This window comes from Lissotriton vulgaris, chromosome 8, assembly GCF_964263255.1.
Source record: "Lissotriton vulgaris chromosome 8, aLisVul1.2, whole genome shotgun sequence".
In the NCBI taxonomy this organism is placed as follows: Eukaryota; Metazoa; Chordata; class Amphibia; order Caudata; family Salamandridae; genus Lissotriton; species Lissotriton vulgaris.
The window spans coordinates 186,140,547-186,147,847 of record NC_141696.1 but is presented as its reverse complement, the minus strand read 5'-3'; positions in this window follow the sequence as shown (position 1 = coordinate 186,147,847).

Sequence of the window (7,301 nt, the reverse complement as noted above, 5' to 3'; positions counted from 1 at the left end):
GTTCATGAGCTACAAACAGCACTGCTTGGAAATAGAAAACCAACCAATGCTCACTGTTTCCTAGTGGTGCTGTCTGCAGTTTATGCACTAACTCAGAGTCATTCTGAGTTAAATGTATGCACTCTAGATAGTGTCATCACATAAAAATAGACGCAGATCTGCTGTGCCTTTTGCAAGTCCACACGTTCTTGATATGGCTCTGGTGGTCACAGCCAAGGTTTGAGTGATGTTGTAGACAGGATTGCTCTGGTTGCATTCTGCAATTACTCCCCTGGAAACCACTAACAGCCCTTCAGTAACTGGCAACACCCCAAGGTACTGTAAGTCTGTGGGCATAACATTCACGGTGGGTGACCCATAAACCTTCTTTCACAGCACAATTCTGCATATGATGGCTTATTAGACTTTATTTGAATTATGGTTTAAAAGTTGAGCCACAATCAATAAAGCTTAGAGAATCGTTCCAGGACTGTATAATCAGGGTGGGTGCCAATATACATATTGTTACAATCAATTATGAAGACACATTGATTTATGTCAGACAGTTCCGTCTCCTTCAGGAGTTGGACAGATTTAGCTCGGTACTGGGTTAACAAAATAACTTAGTCAAATCAATATTATTTCCCGTGGATGATTTGATTGGGAGGGCTGCAGAGATCCTCTCAGACTTGGGACTCAGATGGGAAACCAAGGAATTCATATCCCCACGGGTGCAACTGGTCAACTAGCTGACACGCAGCATTGCAGTAATGTGGGCAGGGCTTAGCAAGTATTAGTATCATTGGCACATTTTTGTAACTCGCTCCAGCTCTCAGTCTTGAGGCGGACACCCCATGCTAAGATAGTGTTTCTTCCCCACTGTTTATACATATTGCAGAACGTTATGTGGGCAATTACCGTGAGACTATTGTGATATCTTTCGTTTCGGCTGGGAAACAAAGTACAGTTAAAATAGACACGCTAAAGTTGAGCGGATAGGATAGAAGTCTTGAGCTTCATAATCTGAAGCTTTATCACAGAGCAACCCATCTTCAACATGCAACCAAAATGGTTGGTGGAGATGAACAGGTAGGAGAAGTGACTGCTCAATGGATTTACAGATGATAAGACCTTCACAGTGGTTATGAAAGGGCGATATATATCATCCTCCTGCCCATACAAAATGCATCAAAGCAGTTGTTCATATTTTTTTTGCAAGCAATATGGAGGTCTCAATGCTTCATCCCTTTAGGCATATAAGTAGTGATCTGTCAGCATCCAATGGAAAGAGGGGGGCTGTAGTACATTAGGGGATTTATACCAGAGGATACCTTCATCTTCTTTGATGAGATGCAGGAGACCTTTAGGGTAAGAACGGGTCAGTTTCTACAACATGCTAGATTGGCTGGAATCGCAAGAGAAATATGGACACACTTCCTAAGCACATTCAAGTTGACCCTTATATTATAAGCATTACTTAGCTTATGATGGGGCACACGTTGCTCTCACCACTCCAGAAAACATTGAAACCTGATTGGAAGAAAGAAACTCTGAACGCAAGACAACAGGGGGAGGATGACATTCCCAAACCTATAACAGAAGATGAATGGAAAACGCTTGAGATCCTGTTAGGTTGGTATGGAGCTGCGCAAGTTCACTTCAATTTCTTGCACCATACATTTATAACCCCATTGAAATCAATAACATTTATTTGAAGAGGTCCTTGTTATGTCCTATATGTAGAGAAAATGTGGAGAAATAGAGGACTTGTTCTACATGTCACATGATCGTGTAGAATAACAGCTATCTGCCAAGAAGTCTCATATAAACAATCTCTATTAAATATAATTCCTAAGACCTGGAAACATAAAATATGGCAGAGGTTTGCAATGTTGGGACTATTAATGGTGAAACACCACACAGCCATCTACTGGCTTCACTCTATAGGCTTATAAACATCTCGGGAGAATGAGAGAGATAAGGCTATGTGCTTCTTCTCCAACTAACACACTTATACACAACTGATGTGTGGGGTCCTTATTCAATACATTGTTTCACCCAGTTCTCATAAGGAAGCCAGAAATCGTTACGCTTTTTCTTAGATGACCTATCCAACTGATTAGTATATTTTATTGACATCAACCATTCTATTTTAATTGAGGGAGTAGATTTAACCCCATTTTTGCAAATTTCTCTGCAGGCCAAGAGTATCAGGTAGAAAATCAACTGTTTTGTGTTATTCGTCATAGCTTCGCCGTGCTCCATCATCCTAAAAAAGATAAGAATTTTGCTTACCTGGAGTGGCTCTCCAAGTATAGAAGATATTGTGTTACTCACATCCTCCCAAAACTCCTGAAGAACAGGGCACTCCAAAAACATGTGAATGCTGTCCCCTTTTTCCTTACCACACTTTGGACATCTCAGTGTGGGGCCTTTCCCCATTTTAGACAGTTTATACGGAGTCCAGTAAACTCTGCGAAGACAGAAAAGGTGGTTCCGCCTTAAATTTGCAGTACGGACCGTGGAGTATAAAAAGTTACATGATACTTGCGATAATTCTTCATACTGCTCTCCAGGCAAGATCTTCTCCCAAAGTAATGATGGTAGACTGAAGTTTCCGTCTGCCAATTCCATTAAAAGCCAATACCAGCTCGCCACCTCTTTTTTCCGGGACTTATTTGTCGCTATCCTTGATTCCAAATCATTTGATAATCCAACACCGGCACCAACAGAAAGGAACCAGCTTTATATTTGAAGATATTTAAATCTTGGAAGCTGATTGTTAGCTATTTCTTGACATTTCTCCCAGGAGATCAGTGTTCCGTCAACTATCAGATGACCGCAGTGTACTATTCCTGCTTTTTTCAAAGAAAGAGCCAGACTATCTTTGGACCACTCCGGTGAGCCGAGCGAGTTCTAAATAGGAGACATTCCACTGTAATAGTTCAATTTTTATTTTTTCCTGATTTTGTACCATGTCTCCGCAAAGGACTGCAAGATTTAAAGTCTCACTCTTTTAAAAAAACACAAATCACCATATTTGTAAATAAAACCATATTCGCTCCCCTTTCACCTCCTGAAGCATTGCTTTAAACATATTCCCTAGATCAGAAGAGACCGGTGTACTAAAAAGCATTTTCCCTGATTTTAAGAGAAATACCCATGTGTAATACGACAGATCTGGCAGTCGTAGCCCTCCTTTATCATATTTCCTCCTTAGCTTCTTCCTTGAAATACGAACCCCTTTTGATGTCCAAATAAAGCTAGTAATTTTGGATTGAGCCTTATTAAGCCGGACTTCCTTAAACGCCATTGGAAGATTCTGAAACAAGAAGGTATACTTGGGGTGAATGGACATTTTTACCAGGTTTATTCTCCCATATAATGTCAAAGGAAGATGGGACCAACTTAATAGCAACTTTCCCACTTCTTTATTTATCTTATTACAGTGGGATTCCAGTATTAATTCTACTTTTGACACTATCTTCATGCCCAAATATCTCATCTCCTCCTGTATACAAACTAGCTGCGAATCAATATTCCAGGTAATTACTACAGTTTTATTTTCATTTATCTCATATCCTGAGATAGCTCCAAACTACGATGCTAACTCATAGACCACCGGAAGTGAGGAATCAGCTTCTGAGGAGTAAAGCACCAGGTCGTCCGCATATAACCTCGCTTTTTTTTCCCACCCTCGAAATTTAAAAGAGGAAATACCCTCATGGTTCCTTATCTTTTCTGCTAAGGGCTGAATATATAGATTGAATAAGAGGGTAGGTAAAGGGCACCCTTGCCTAGTTCCCCTAAAATGTTTTAATGATTTTGACATATTTTCATTCACTACGATTCTGGCTGTAGGACTTCTATATAGTAGGTCTATCACCCTGCAAATATTCTATCCAAGATTAGATCATTTTAAAATCTTCTGTAAATAGGACCAGTTAATCCTATCAAAGGCTTTAGTTGCGTCAACTGTTATCACTGCCAGCGGTAATTTATATGTAGTGGCTATATTTATGGCCCCAATTAAATTATATTTAAGGTCTTTAAATCCCCTTCCTTGCACAAACCCTTTCTGATCTTCATGCAATAGGTGCCCTACCAGCCCACTGAGCCTATTCGCCAATATTTTCGAGAAGATTTTATAATTTGAATTAAGTAGCGAGATAGGCCTATAGGAGTCACAGGAATTTAGGGATTTGTCAGGTTTTAATTTTAGCATCATCCCAGGACGGTGGAATCTCTCTACCATTTTCAAAGATAGTTGATAATAGTTTAGCCATTATGGGTGCTAAACAATACTCTAACTTTTTTATAAATCTCGATAGGGAGACCATCTGGGCCAGCTGCTTTATTTGACTTCCCTGCTCTAATGGAATTCCTTATTATCGATACTGTTATTGAGCTATTGATAGCTTCTCTCCGGGCATCGGGAATCTTCCGTGGAGTATCTTGACCCAACCATTCTTCTACTTCCCCCTCTCTTGTGGTCAGATCTTCCATGTATACTTCTCCAAAATGGTTGAGAAAAGTCTCCTCTATACCCTCGCTTGTCTCAATTAAGCTCCCTGAACCCTTTTGCTTTAACTCTTTTATGAAGGATTTTACCTGATTTTTTTGGTCTTCCACGCAAGCAGTTTGCCACATCCTTCTCCATATTTAAAATGGACCTGTTTACTTGCTTGCCACCTTTCTTGTAATCTACCTTCCACCACACCTGCAAGGTCGTTTTTTAAAGTCTGAATAGAAATTGGTAGAGGTTCTTGTGGAATCCCATTATCCGACAACTGCTGTTTTAAAACTCCAATCTTTTTCTCTATACTTGCTATCTCTTCCCTTTATTGTTTATTTTTATATGATTGAATGGATATTATTTTCCCCCTTAAAAAGGCTTTGTAAGCATCCCAAACTATGCCAATTGATGGGGTATCTATAATTTTCCCCAAAAAACTCTTGGGTTTCCATTCTAAGTTTTCTTACTATATCGTCATCGAACAATATAGTACGATCCATTATCTATCTCTTCTGTACTTCACTATTTGAGGGTATCAAAGATAAAGTAATGGCAGAGTGATCTGACATGTGCGATCCCAGATGATTCACACTTCCAACCACGTCTTTTATATTCTGAATAATCAGAAATAGGTAAATTCTGGACTGTTGTCCATATTTTTTATTGTTGAATACTATAGCTCTTAAGGGATTCCTTTCTCTCTCTCTAAATGTCACACCAGCCTCCATCCTTTATTGAATTTTTAACCAAGGATCGAGTTTTATTATTTATCACTGCTCAACTTTTGATTGAACAATCCAAATTGATATCCAAAACTATATTAAAGTCGCCAGTCAAAATGACATAGTCGGGGAAGTCCAAAAGTTCTGTAAGCAAGTTACCGAATGGAGTGGGGTCATCTAAATTAGGGCCATAATAGCCAACCACTTATATGCCTGATTATAACATCTGATCTTGGCTATCACCCATCTACATGCCCTATCTACTTTACTATGCCCTATTATTATCTGAGGGTTAGTTTTCACTAAAATCGCTACCCCTCTAATAGTAAGCTGTTGATCAGTGAATACCACTTTTTGTATCCAATTCCTTGATTTAAGGACCTCTTTCATCTCATCACTCGTTGAATGGGTCTCTTGTAAAATTATGATCTGGACTGGGGCATCTTTCAAGTATTGCAACAGCTTCTCCCTTCTATGTTTCATTCTAAGCCCCTTAACTTTCCATGACAGAATTTCTATCTGCGTTTTCTGGCTGGCTGTCATCTTACATTCCTTTAAGTCATTGTCTTATTAGAGGCTTGATTATATATTTTCCAATGAGGACTATATTTGTTTGTCTTTTTTACCTGCTGCTCCCTCACCCGTGTACTAATACCTATCTGTGACTCCCCTCTCCTCCCTCACACCTTTGGAAAACCATCCTCTTGCTTGTTGATGGCCTAAGACTGAGGAGGCCCCCTAACTTGAGAAACCATCTTAAAATAAAATAATAAGAGAAAAGGAAGAAACGCATATTAATCATTCTGCTATTACGCCATAGCAGTCGGTAAAAAAAACCAAGACACTAGCCAGGGGGAGTGTGGTGGTACATAATAACTGACTATTAAATACCTGTTGCCTACGGAAGAGTGCCCTAACTCCGTCCTGTTTCTAGTGTCTTAAATTATACAATTTGTTGTTGTGCATCACCCGAAGACTAGCCGGAAATCTCAACTGGGCCGTCGCCCCCATTTTTTTATAAGGCTCAATAATATTTCCTATTCCCACTGCTTAACAGCTGTTATTTTGGAGATGTCGAATCTAATTTAAAAAATCATACCATCCACTGTTAAACGTTTCTGTTTTAGGGTCTTTATTAGATTTCCTCCTTGACCTTATATGATTTAAAATTAAAAATAATATTTCTTGGTTTTGTCTTATTCAGGGATGCCTTGAATGGGTCTCTGTGAACCCTCTGAATGTCTTCCATCAAATCATTTAATGTACACTCAGTCTGTTTGCTTGATTTTATAAGTCTTGCAACAAAAGGCTTTAGGTCTTCTCCCGGAGGTTGTTTCTTCTCATGTTGTTTTCTAATGATTCTATTTGAAGTGTAAGTTCTTTTATTGAAGTTTCCAGCTGAGTGGTCCTACTGGCAAGGTCACACATTTTTCTCTCTAAGCTATCACATGGTGATCTAATCTTTTTTTTGATTTACTTCAGAAACTTCAAACCTATTCGCCACTTGCGTTGTTAACACCCTGATTAAATCAACAACCGATTGAGACTGCGGTTCAACTTGCGGTTGGGAAAGGGACGTTACTACTATTTCAGAATTATGCTGAGCCTGATTTGCCTCCTTCCGCCCTTCAAAGCATAATATAGGAGCTTTCATGGATACCCCCTCTAACTCTTGCTGTGTTTCACCTGAGTGCGAAGTGCTAGGCTCCATATTCCTAAGGGGGGTATACTCTTCCTTGGGCCTGTAAAAGACTAGGCTCCTCCTCTACCACTACTTCCTGAGGCTCTGAGAGACTCACCAATATCTGATACCTGTTTGGGCTTACTATCTCTCTGTCTTCTCCCTGATTATACTGTATACCGGTTTGCACTGGATTTTTTAAAAGCAAGGCTTTCGGGTCTACTTTAAAGTAAGTCCTTAATGATGGGGTAATTTTCAAACTTGTTATCGGAATCTCTTCTTTTTTACTTCTTTGCTTCCTTCTTCTGAGAATCTCCCAGTCACTTTCTTTTATACGGTGTTGTTTTGAAACAGTATCTCCTACAAACCCTACAACCTCTACAGCTTTAGTTGCCGTATCGTC